Below are 12,564 nucleotides of genomic sequence, written 5' to 3' on the forward strand. Positions count from 1 at the left end.
CTTCACACGAATGATTAGTGATTTGCCTATATAGCTGGTCGTCAGATTATTTCTTCATACTCGGTGACAGGCCTCTAATAGTGATGGACAAAGGTGATTCTCTTTTGCAACTCAGATGCTTAACGGTGCTCACCTTCCATAATTGTGTACTTCTCTCTTCTAGTTTCTCCCAATAGCTTCCTTAGAAAGGTACGTGTATGTATAGGCCTATATGTGTGTACTACTACAGTCGGATTCGTCGTGCTGACCACACGACACCTCACAACCTGCAGGCCTTCGGGCTAAGCAGCGGTCGCTTGGTAAGTCATAGTCCTTCGTAGCTGTCGCGCCATGGGGGTTTTTACTACTACAGTCAATAAGTTCGTGGACTGGCACTCACAGTGTAGGCAACACAGTATTCATCTATGTACGTACTACAGTCAATATGTTCGTGGGCTGGCGCTTACAGTGTAGGCAACACAGTGTACATCTATGTACGTACTACAGTCAATAAGTTCGTGGACTGGCGCTTACAGTGTAGGCAACACAGTGTACTTCTATGTACGTACTACAGTCAATAAGTTCGTGAACTGGCGCTTACAATGTAGGCAACACAGTGTACACCTTTGTACGTACTACAGTCAATAAGTTCGTGGACTGGCGCTTACAGTGTAGGCAACACGGTGTACATCGATGTACGTACTACAATCAATAAGTTCGTGGACTGGCGCTTACAGTGTAGGCAACACAGTTTACTTCTATGTACGTATTACAGTCAATAAGTTCGTGGGCTAAAGCTTACAGTGTAGGCAACACAGTGTACTTCTATGTACGTACTACAGTCAATAAGTTCATGAACTGGCGCTTACAGTGTAGGCAACACAGTGTACATCTATGTACGTACTACAGTCAATAAGTTCGTGAACTGGCGCTTACAGTGTAGGCAACACAGTGAACACCTTTGTACGTACTACAATTAATATGTTCGTGGGCTGAAGCTTACAGTGTAGGCAACACAGTATACATCTATGTACGTACAACAGTCAATAAGTTCATGTACTGGCGCTTACAGTGTAGGCAACACAGTGTACATCTATGTACGTACTACAGTCAATAAGTTCGTGAACTGGCGCTTAAAGTGTAGGCAACACAGTGAACAACTTTGTACGTACTACAGTCAATATGTTCGTGGGCTGAAGCTTACAGTGTAGGCAACACAGTATACATCTATGTACGTACTACAATCAACAAGTTCGTGGACTGGCGCTTACAATGTAGGCAACACAGCGAACACCTTTGTACGTACTACAATCAGTATGTTCGTGGGCTGAAGCTTACAGTGTAGGCAACACAGTATACATCTATGTACGTACTACAATCAACAAGTTCGTGGACTGGCGCTTACAGTGTAGGCAACACAGTGTACTTCTATGTACGTACTACAGTCAATATTTCGTGGGCTGAAGCTTACAATGTAGGCAGCACAGTGTACTTCTATGTACGTACTACAGTCAATATGTTCGTGGGCTGAAGCTTACAGTGTAGGCAACACAGTGTACTTCTATGTACGTACTACAGTCAATATGTTCGTGGGCTGAAGCTTACAGTGTAGGCAACACAGTATACACCTTTATACGTACAACAGTCAATAAGTTCGTGGACTGGCACTTACAATGTTGGCAACATAGTGTACATCTATGTACGAGTGGGGATCAAATATACACTGACTGACAGTGACAATGCAACACCAAGGAGGAGTGGTTCGAAAGGGATGGAAGTTCGGGAAAAAAACAGACGGCACGGACGAATAATTGATGTTTATTTCAAACCGATATGCAGGTTACACAATGCGCACGGCATCGACTCAGTAGGATGTAGGACCACCGCGAGCGGCGATGCACGCAGAAACACGTCGAGGTACAGAGTCAATAAGAGTGCGGATGGTGTCCTGAGGGATGGTTCTCCATTCTCTGTCAACCATTTGCCACAGTTGGTCGTCCGTACGAGGCTGGGGCAGAGTTTGCAAACGGCGTCCAATGACATCCCACACGTGTTCGATTGCTGAGAGATCCGGAGAGTACGCTGGCCACGGAAGCATCTGTACACCTCGTAGAGCCTGTTGGGAGATGCAAGCAGTGTGTGGGCGGGCATTATCCTGCTGAAACAGAGCATTGGGCAGCTCCTGAAGGTACGGGAGTGCCACCGGCCGCAGCACATGCTGCACGTAGCGGTGGGCATTTAACGTGCCTTGAATACGCACTAGAGGTGACGTGGAATCATACGCAATAGCGCCCCAAACCATGATGCCGCGTTGTCTAGCGGTAGGGCGCTCCACAGTTACTGCCGGATTTGACCTTTCTCCACGCCGACGCCACACTCGTCTGCGGTGACTATCACTGACAGAACAGAAGCGTGACTCATCGGAGAACACGACGTTCCGCCATTCCCTCATCCAAGTCGCTCTAGCCCGGCACCATGCCAGGCGTGCACGTCTATGCTGTGGAGTCAATGGTAGTCTTCTGAGCGGACGCCGGGAGTGGGGAGTGCAGGCCTCCTTCAACCAATCGACGGAAAATTGTTCTGGTCGATATTGGAACAGCCAGGGTGTCTTGCACATGCTGAAGAATGGCGGTTGACGTGGCGTGCGGGGCTGCCACCGCTTGGCGGCGGATGCGCCGATCCTCGCGTGCTGACGTCACTCGGGCTGCGCCTGGACCCCTCGCACGTGCCACATGTCCCTGCGCCAACCATCTTCGCCACAGGCGCTGCACCGTGGACTCATCCCTATGGGTATCGGCTGCGATTTGACGAAGCGACCAACCTGCCCTTCTCAGCCCGATCACCATACCCCTCGTAAAGTCGTCTGTCTGCTGGAAATGCCTCCGTTGACGGCGGCCTGGCATTCTTAGCTACACACGTGTCCTGTGGCACACGACAACACGTTCTAAAATGACTGTCGGCTGAGAAATCACGGTACGAAGTGGGCCATTCGCCAACGCCGTGTCCCATTTATTGTTCGCTACGTACGCAGCACAGCGGCGCATTTCATATCATGAGCATGCCTCAGTGACGTCAGTCTACCCTGCAATTGGCATAAAGTTCTGACCACTCCTTCTTGGTGTTGCATTTGCTCTGTCAGTCAGTGTAAATAAGATTTTATTTTTATTTAAATTCATTTATTGAAAAACACAAGGCAATTACAATTGATTTTTCCACATAGTTTCCCACTTTGTCCCAGCATATGGGCAGCTTTATGAATCCCTCATCGTAAAAAGAACAGGGTCGTGTCACCAGCCAGTTGCGCACGAAGTCTTCCACACTCTCGTCATCTTAAAATCGTTGCCCTCCTAGAGCTTCTTTAAGCGGTCCGAGAAAATGGAAATCGCAGGGCGATAAATCCGGGCTGTAAGGGGGATGGTGAACTGTAGTCCAGTGCATTTCATGTAGCTTGGAGACAGTTAGAGCTTGCGCCTCGCATTCTCGTGGAGGAGGATGACCTGTCGAATCGGTTGGGCTCGTCTTTTGCGATAATATGCAACCTTCGCTTTGTTCAACAGCTCGCAGTAGTACGCAGCATTGATTGTGCGTCACTCATGCACGTCGATCGTCGTCAATAATGTCTTTAACCGCACGAATATTTTCGCCTTTAATGCTGGTCCGAGTATGGCGATCGTATTGCTGATTTTCCACACGTTCTCGCCCTTCATTGAACTTTTTATGCCGGGAAAACACACGCGTCCTTGACGATGTTTGATCACCGAACTGTGCACTCAATCTCTTGAAACCTTCTGCTGCTGTAACTCCTTCACGAGCAAGAAATTTTATAATTATGCGTTGCGCTACCTGTTGCTCCGACATCGTGAGAGTTGCTGACGAAACGGCGGTAAATATCTAACAGCACACACTCCCCACTCCTAACGGTCCCGCCTAAGCATAGCAGAAGCGCGGGGCCAGTCCTATCAACTGTTGGATTTAAGGAACAAAAATCCCGTTTATATTTTATCGACCTTCGTACGTACTACAGCCAATATGTTCGTGGGGCTGAAGCTTACAGTGTAGGCAACACAGTGTACATCTATGTACTACTACAGTCAATAAGTTCGTGAACTGGCGCTTAGAGTGTAGGCAACACAGTGTACACCCTTGTACGTACTACAGTCAATAAATTAGTGAACTGTCGCTTACAGTGTAGGCAACATAGTGTACATCTATGTACGTACTACAGTCAATAAGTTCGTGAACTGACGCTTACAGTGTAGGCAACACATTGTACACCCTTGTACGTACTACAGTCAATAAGTTCGTGGACTGGCGCTTACAGTGTAGGCAACACAGTGCACATCTATGTACGTACTACAGTCAATAAGTTCGTGGACTGGCGCTTACAGTGTAGGCACACAGTGAGCACCTTTGTACGTACTACAGTCAATATGTTCGTGGACTGGCGCTTACAGTGTACACCCTTGTACGTACTACAGTCAGTAAGTTCGCGGACTGGCGCTTACAGTGTAGGCAACACAGTGTACACCCTTGTACGTACTACAGTCAATAAGTTCGCGGACTGTCGCTTACAGTGTAGCCAACACAGTGTACACCCTTGTACGTACTGCAGTCAATAAGTTTGTGAACTGGCGCTTACAGTGTAGGAAACACAGTGTACACCCTTGTACGTACTACAGTCAATAAGTTCGCGGACTGTCGCTTACAGTGTAGCCAACACAGTGTACACCCTTGTACGTACTACAGTCAATAAGTTCGTGAACTGGCGCTTACAGTGTAGGCAACACAGTGTACACCCTTGTACGTACTACAGTCAATAAGTTCGCGGACTGGAGCTTACAGTGTAGGTAACACAGTGTACACCCTTGGACGTACTACAGTCAATAAGTTCGCGGACTGGCGCTTACAGTGTAGGCATCACAGTGTACACCCTTGTACGTACTACAGTCAATAAGTTCGCGGACTGGCGCTTACAGTGTAGGCACACAGTGTACACCCTTGTACGTACTACAGTCAATAAGTTCGCGGACTGGCGCTTACAGTGTAGGCAACACAGTGTACACCCTTGTACGTACTACAGTCAATAAGTTCGCGGACTGTCGCTTACAGTGTAGCCAACACAGTGTACACCCTTGTACGTACTGCAGTCAATAAGTTTGTGAACTGGCGCTTACAGTGTAGGAAACACAGTGTACACCCTTGTACGTACTACAGTCAATAAGTTCGTGAACTGGCGCTTACAGTGTAGGCAACACAGTGTACACCCTTGTACGTACTACAGTCAATAAGTTCGCGGACTGGCGCTTACAGTGTAGGCAACACAGTGTACACCCTTGTACGTACTACAATCAATATGTTCGTGGACTGGTTCTAACAGTTCGAGGATCACATAGTCTTTTGACCTGTCCTTTCGCGTCTTCTTTCCATCGTGGCGATCCCGACGATTTCGAATTGATCATCACAAGCGTTTCGCTAGCGGATTTGCCTAATTTTTGGCAGCAGCTGAAATTTGCCCCTTACCGAAACTACGACATTCACAAGTTCTGCCACTGACATTCAACTATCCTTCACAACAAGGACCGTAGTTCTACTTATACTGTATGCACACAACTGTCTCTTGTTGGAACTAGCGAAGAACTGTCACGGCAACATCCTGTGGTGCAAACTCTCGGCTGTAGTGCACCGCAGCGACACTAGACGGCCAGTCCACTTAATGACTCTGCTACGTATGTGTATGTATATGTGTGTATGTTCACCCCTTAGTCCAGTTTCCTGACACGGGGTCGAGGTTGATGTGAGATGAAATTTATGGCGTGTTGTTATGGCTGGATGCCTTTCCTGACGCCAACCTCAGTTGAGGAGCCAATGAAGATGAAGTGAACGAGTGTAGGAAAATGGAAGGAATCGGCTGTGGCCTATGAATCGGAACTTTCCCGGCATTTTCCTGGAAGTGAAAACGGAAAGCACCCTCCCTATAGGGATGGTGTCAGGAAGTGTATCTGGCCATAAAACTAGGCTGAACACTTTCGAAGTTCCAATCCCAGATGATTGAGAAGAGCTCAGGGAGAAGGAGTTATGTATATATCTTTTCAAACTTGGATTTATCTTTTTCATTGGGAACATGAAACATTCTCCCTGCTTTAGATACGCGTGAATTCTACTTTTCGACTTCATTTCCATCTCGACTTGCATTTATTCCTAACTAAGTAAACTCCTGCAGTTTCCGGAAGTGATGAACTTTAGTTCCTGTAGAGCTTCTCTCTTCTTTGTAATCGAGTGTTGTTTCTATTAAACTTGTTTTCAGTCTCCTCATATCGTGTCTTGACATATAGTGGTCTAAATTTCTAGCTTGGTGGAGGGGAAGCCTCATAAATACTCCAAGCTTACTTCATCACAGCTCAAATCTCAGGTTTCCTTTTAAGGTCTTCACTGCGGTAACAGGCAACGAAATTTCCCGCTATTCTTCATCGCTGTCAGTCATCCCCTATTCTATGTCGTTACTCGTCCCCCACGACGCTGGCGAGAGGCTGAACTTAGAGCATATTAACGTTAAAAACACAAAACCAAACCAAACCGCATGGTGCAACAGCCCTGATGGGCCATAGCCTGCCAAGCGACCGCTGCTCAGCCCGGAGGCTTGCAGATTATGAGGTATCGTGTGGACAGCACGACGAATCCTCTCAGCCGTTATTCTTGGCTTCCTAGACCGGGGCCGTCACCTCACCAACAGACAGCCCCTCAATTACAATCACCTAGGCTGATTAGTCCTCGAACCAACCCTCAGATCCAGGCAAAAACCCTCACCTCGCCTGGAATCGAACCCGTGGCCTCCGGGTAAAAGACAGACACGCTACCCCTACACCGAGGGGCTGGCTAAAAACACAAAATATTATCATATTATTTCAGTGACCGAGCGCTATCTGCACACAAAATGACTGGTGGTGGTTATACGATGAAGTACAACTGGGCAGCCATCCTCTCTGAACACTAATCAGAGAGTTTCGATCCTTTTAAGAATAAAGATATCGGCAAAACAAGAGAAGGAAAAGCCACGAATGGCGTGAACGTGAAAGACTTCCTGGGCCTCGCAAATCTAATACCGCCGGGAACAAGAGTTGACCAAGGAGGGCTGCATATCAAAGAGGAGCCTCAGACAAGTGGATGACATGCCAGACTCTGCTAGGGCCCCATGATTGTAACCACGCTCCCAATCTGAGTGCCCCTGGGGTACAGAGAGTGATTATCCTCGTCCCTACTTGAACAGTCTTAAGGAGCGAATACCACCTATCAGTTGTAAGAAGTTTAAAAGCGACGCCAAATCCTACACATTGCACTTTGTATAACATGGAATGGGATAGTACTTACAATGTCCTCGTTAACGACCGGCACCCTTTTGAAGGCTAGCGGGCAGGCTGTGTTTACATTCCTTGTCCGCATGATGCCAAGATTTCCCCACCTCGAGGCACAGCGTTGTCAACTCTACTTAGCCTCTGAAAGCGAGCAGCGAGACTGGACAAAATTGCGTGCAGCTGTGCAACACTGGAGACCTGACAAGCGAGCCGGCTTCAGGGCCGGCACGTTTTTACAGTACTGCACGTAGATTTCACTGAAAAAGCAAATATGCTGTTGGTCAAGAGCCACCTGCTATTGGTCACAGCAGAGGTGACTATAGACAGTCATAAATGTAGTTACTGTCGGGGGGTGGTACTGCTTAACGTTTGAGTCGCCGGTCGATAACGAGGAAATTGAGAGAAAGAAAAAACTGAAAATAAAGGGAACGTTTCGTTTGGTGAATCTGTAAATTAATACAGGATTCCGGACCTGTGCGGTCCCTCATGGAAACTGCGGAACTAGCAAGTGAAACCGGAAAATGAGTTAATATGAAAAGAGATCCTATTAATTAATTTAAATAATCACAGCAGAAATTGATTACTTGTCCTTCCGTTCTGCATTTTACCAATTATTATCCAGTCAATGAAAACAAAGAGTAAATATTAATTACAATGTGAACAGGAAATTACCGAGAACAATGTAAATTTTATATCTGTTTTCATATTGTAGTAATTTTGCAGAAGTAAGTTCATATTTGCCGACCCAGCGGTTAGGGGTATCATACCTGCTTCTTACCCGGAGGTTCTGAGTTCGATTCCCGGCCAGGTCAGGGATTTTTATCTGGATCTCAGGGCTGGTTTGAGGTCCACTCAGCCTAGTGATTACAATTGAGGAGCTATCTCACGTTGAGATGGCGGCTCCCATCTAGGGAACAATGAATAACAGCCTAGACAATTCGTCGTGCAGACCACACGACACCTAATAATCTTCAGGCCTTCGGACTGAGCAGCGGTCACGTATTAGCCTTTGCTGTTGCGCCATAGGGTTTGGTTTACTTTTTAGGTTCATATTTGGTGATTATTTCATGTTCTTGAAAATGTATACATGGCCTGATAACCTATGCATCTGTGCAATTGTATTCAACTCTAATTATTTAAAATTATGATTGAGAGCTACCTTAGGAAAGTCTATAAAATTAAAAGTAAGCACACCTCTGCACAGAACGAAGTATTATGGAGTCTCCAAAGGGACGAGGCAGAGAAGTGGTGTCTGAATGGAAGAGAATACTATCCCGTAGGAGTTCCTGAACCTATTCTACTATGTTTGTTTATAATGTGCTTTATAAATGTTACATAAAAATATTAACGTTCAATTAATATGAGAGATGAGTGAATCATATTACTCTCACGTGGCAGAATATCCAAAATTTCAAGTATCGTATATGATACCTTAGGTTACTAACCGTTAAATGAAATGAGAAAGTATTCATAAAATATTTATGTGATTCAGTCTGCAGTGAAAAGAATCGAAAGCAAAGAAAATGAAGCAGCAATCCAGAAAGGAGTGAACCAAGGCTGCTGTTTGTCCCCCATTATTATCAGTGTTTATGTATAACAGGTGTTAAGGGAAATCAAAGAGGCATTTGGAAAGGGAATCACAATCCCAGGAGAAGAAATCAAAACCCTGAGATTTGCCGATGATATTATTGTTTTATCTGATTCTGCAAAAGATTTGGAGAAATTTCTGAATGGTATGGAGAGAGTCTTGGTGAAGGAGTACAAGATGAAAATAAGTCCAAAACGAAAGTAGGAGTGTAAGTCGAACCAAGTCACATTATGCAGGAAATATTAGATTAGGAAATGAAGTAATAAGGGAAGTAGACGAATATTGTTACTTGGGTGGTAAAATAACTAACGATGGCAGAAGTAAGGAGGACAAAAAAATGCAGGCTAGCACAAGCAAGGAAGGTATTTCATAAGAAAAGAAATTTTCTTATTTCGAACATTGATATAGGAATTAGAAAGAGGTTTTGAAGCCTTTCTTCTGGAGCGTGACATTGAATGGAAGTGAAACATGGAGGATAACTAACTCAGAAAGAAAGAGAATAGAAGCTTTTGAAACGCGGTGTTACAGAAGAATGCTGAAGGTGAGATGGGTAGCTCGAATCACGAATAAAGAGATACTGATTCGAATTGGTGAGAGGAGATCGATTTGGCTAAATTTGACGAGAAGAAGAGATAGGATGATACAACACATCTTAAGACACACAGGACTTGTTCAGCTCTTTCTTGAGGGAAGTGCGGGTGTTAAGAACGGCAGGGGTAGACCAAGCTATGAATATGACAAGCAAATTAGTAGAGGTGTAGGATGAAGAAATGAAAAGGTTAGCACAGGATAGGGTGGCATGGATGGCTGTATCAGACCAGTCTATGCACTGATGATTCAAATAATGTATTTTTCGTAGTTCTTAGAGAAGCAGACACATCACAGTAGTGGATGTATTAGCCTAGGCTTCAGACATGGAAATGGAATCTAGTGGGAATTACCGGGATAATTCTGCAGTACCCGGTGAAATTGATGGCAGCTCTGAATCGTAATCATCTTACGATGTACTCCTAGGCAATATGTCAACAACTACGAGGCAGACGATGAACTAATGAATGAATGAATAATTAATTAATAAATTAATTAATTAATGAGGGACAAAGACAGCCAAATTTCAGATGTCATATACACCGCCTACGAGATTTTTAATACCTTAGGATTAATATTGACGTAAACCTCTAAGCTTGCTCCAGCGTTGCTAACCTCCGTAATTTTAAAACTTCACAGAAATCAAAGTAAAGCGTATTCTTTACCGAAAAACCGTACAGTAACAATATTAACCGCATGTTTACTTATTTAACATTCAAAATAAACGCCAAAGAAAATTATAGATTCTTAATTAATCCATAGTAATTTAACCAACAAGAAATTGAAGCACTGGACTGTCACGCAGAAGAATTTGTTAGTACATCACGATATTATTCATAAGTTTGACGAAATCACGTTATCCATAAGATTTACTACTAGATGCTGTACTGTTACATGTTTGATGTTGCACTACAATTTCACACTGGTTAAGAAACGAGTGAACGAGTTCGGTGCGGGCTTATCCAAGAGAGTGGCTGAACAAATACGCGACTACGAGTCCCACAGTTGATAAAGTTTGAAGTAGAGTGGTCCCGGCCGCAGAGTGGGACAGAAAAATACCACGTGTCAGTCCTATGTCGGCTAATCTGAAACCAGCTCAAATTTGAATCACAACATTCAAAGCTTGGGAGTCCCCTAGAGAAATGGAGGCCACGTCATATACGTCCAGGGAAAACGGTATGTTCAAACAGGAGACAAAATAATTTTGCATACAAAATCTGAACATTTCCAATAATACAAAATGTTCATTTAAATTTCGCAGAACCGTATATGAAGCGTACGGTTTGACATTCGAACTGTACGTCGTACATAAAGGATTGAAAACCGTAAATGTGCGGTTGGCAACGCTGCCTTCCTGCTTAATTTCTGTGTAAATTCGTATCTCGCCTCAAAACAGCGATTATTTTGTCTGTTATAATTAAAAAGTGAGTGTTATTTACAACACATAGCAGTTTTGTCGGCAATATTGTATTCTACACAGCGTGTTGTCACTCTTGGTCAGCGTCCTCCCTTTGCTATTGAGATGTAAATAAGGTTTTCGAGTCTCTAATGAAATTGTCAAGACACTGGCAAGGCCAGGCACTTTACTAGTCCGCGGTGAGTTATTGTGTTTCACAAGACAGGACAAAACTGAATTATAAACATAATAGGAATATAGCCGGTCACCTTCCCTGTATGTTCAGAGATACGACCTTCAATACAGAGCAGCCGTGTCCTATTTACGGGCAGGTTGGGTATTTCAATCGCGTGTAGTTAATTTCTCTGACTCCCGGACGGGGTGGGGTGTATGTGTCTGCCTCGATACACACCTCTTCATACGTAAACCACACACCACAAGACGAAGCACCAGAGGAAAACGCAAGACTGAACACATCCCTCCACATATTGCCCGGCTCCTTGGCTGAATGGTCAGGTTAGTGGCCTTCGGTTTGGGGGGGGGGCAAGGGTACGATTCCCGGTACTTCGTCCGGTCAAGTTCTCTGGATCGGGGGCTAGGTCTTTGTGTGCGCCTTAAATATCTAAGTTAAATTCATGAAGTTTGTAAAGCAAGGCCAAGTTCACACGTGTACACACAGTTCTCACCCGCGATCCCACCAGGGTGCGGGGAAAATTGTGAAAGAAGCAGAAAAATAAGAAGTAGTAAGATTTAGCCGGTCTGTGTTTCTTTATTATTACCCATTGTATCCCGACATCAGTTGTGAACACATTCCAATGAATAAAAAAAAGAAAAACAAGCATATGTTTAGCTCGCAATTCACCCACAGCGGAATTCAAATCAAGGAATTTAAAACCGAACATACCTTTGGTTTGAATCCACTTCAAACAAGAAACCATAAGTCAAGCTCACTTCCTTTATTTCTTCCTTGGAATGTGATTACAACTGTAATTGTAAAATAGCATTATTTATTTATTTATTTATTTATTTATTTATTTATTTATTTATTTATTTATTTATTTATTTATTTTGCCAACTATGGACCGCATAGGACTTAAGGCATCTTCGCCTTTCTTCTCTTATCTTCCCAAAACCTCTTCATTCTTTCGCTTCTCATCTTTCTCTCCTCTTCGGAAATAATCCGTTAGGGCCTCCGTTTTAGTGGTTTCTCTTCAAATGATTTTAGACCGTCGACTCTTCTTCTGAACTCTCCTCTATTGTGGATCACCTGTACTGTAACTCTAACTTCTTCTGCAGCCCTCTTGACCTCTTCTACCCAATTCGGGCTGGCCTTGAACCCCAGGATGTATTTGAAGATCGTTTTGATCTGTTGTTTGTCATCCATTCTTACTAAGTGCCCGTAGAATTTTAGCCGTCGTTTCCACATTATGTCCGTGATATTTTCAGTGTAGTTGTAGGGCTCCTTATTTCTTCTTTTCTTCAAAGTCCTATCTTCCGAGATCCCAGAATTTTCCTCAGTATCTTCCTTCTCGAATTATTATTATTATTATCATTATTATTATTATTATTATTATTATTATTATTATTATTATTATTATTATTATTATTATTATTATTATTATTATTATTATTTAGAACACTAATATCTGTATTTCTCTTTTCAG

The sequence above is a fragment of the Anabrus simplex genome, chromosome 6, assembly GCF_040414725.1.
Source record: "Anabrus simplex isolate iqAnaSimp1 chromosome 6, ASM4041472v1, whole genome shotgun sequence".
Taxonomy (NCBI): Eukaryota; Metazoa; Arthropoda; class Insecta; order Orthoptera; family Tettigoniidae; genus Anabrus; species Anabrus simplex.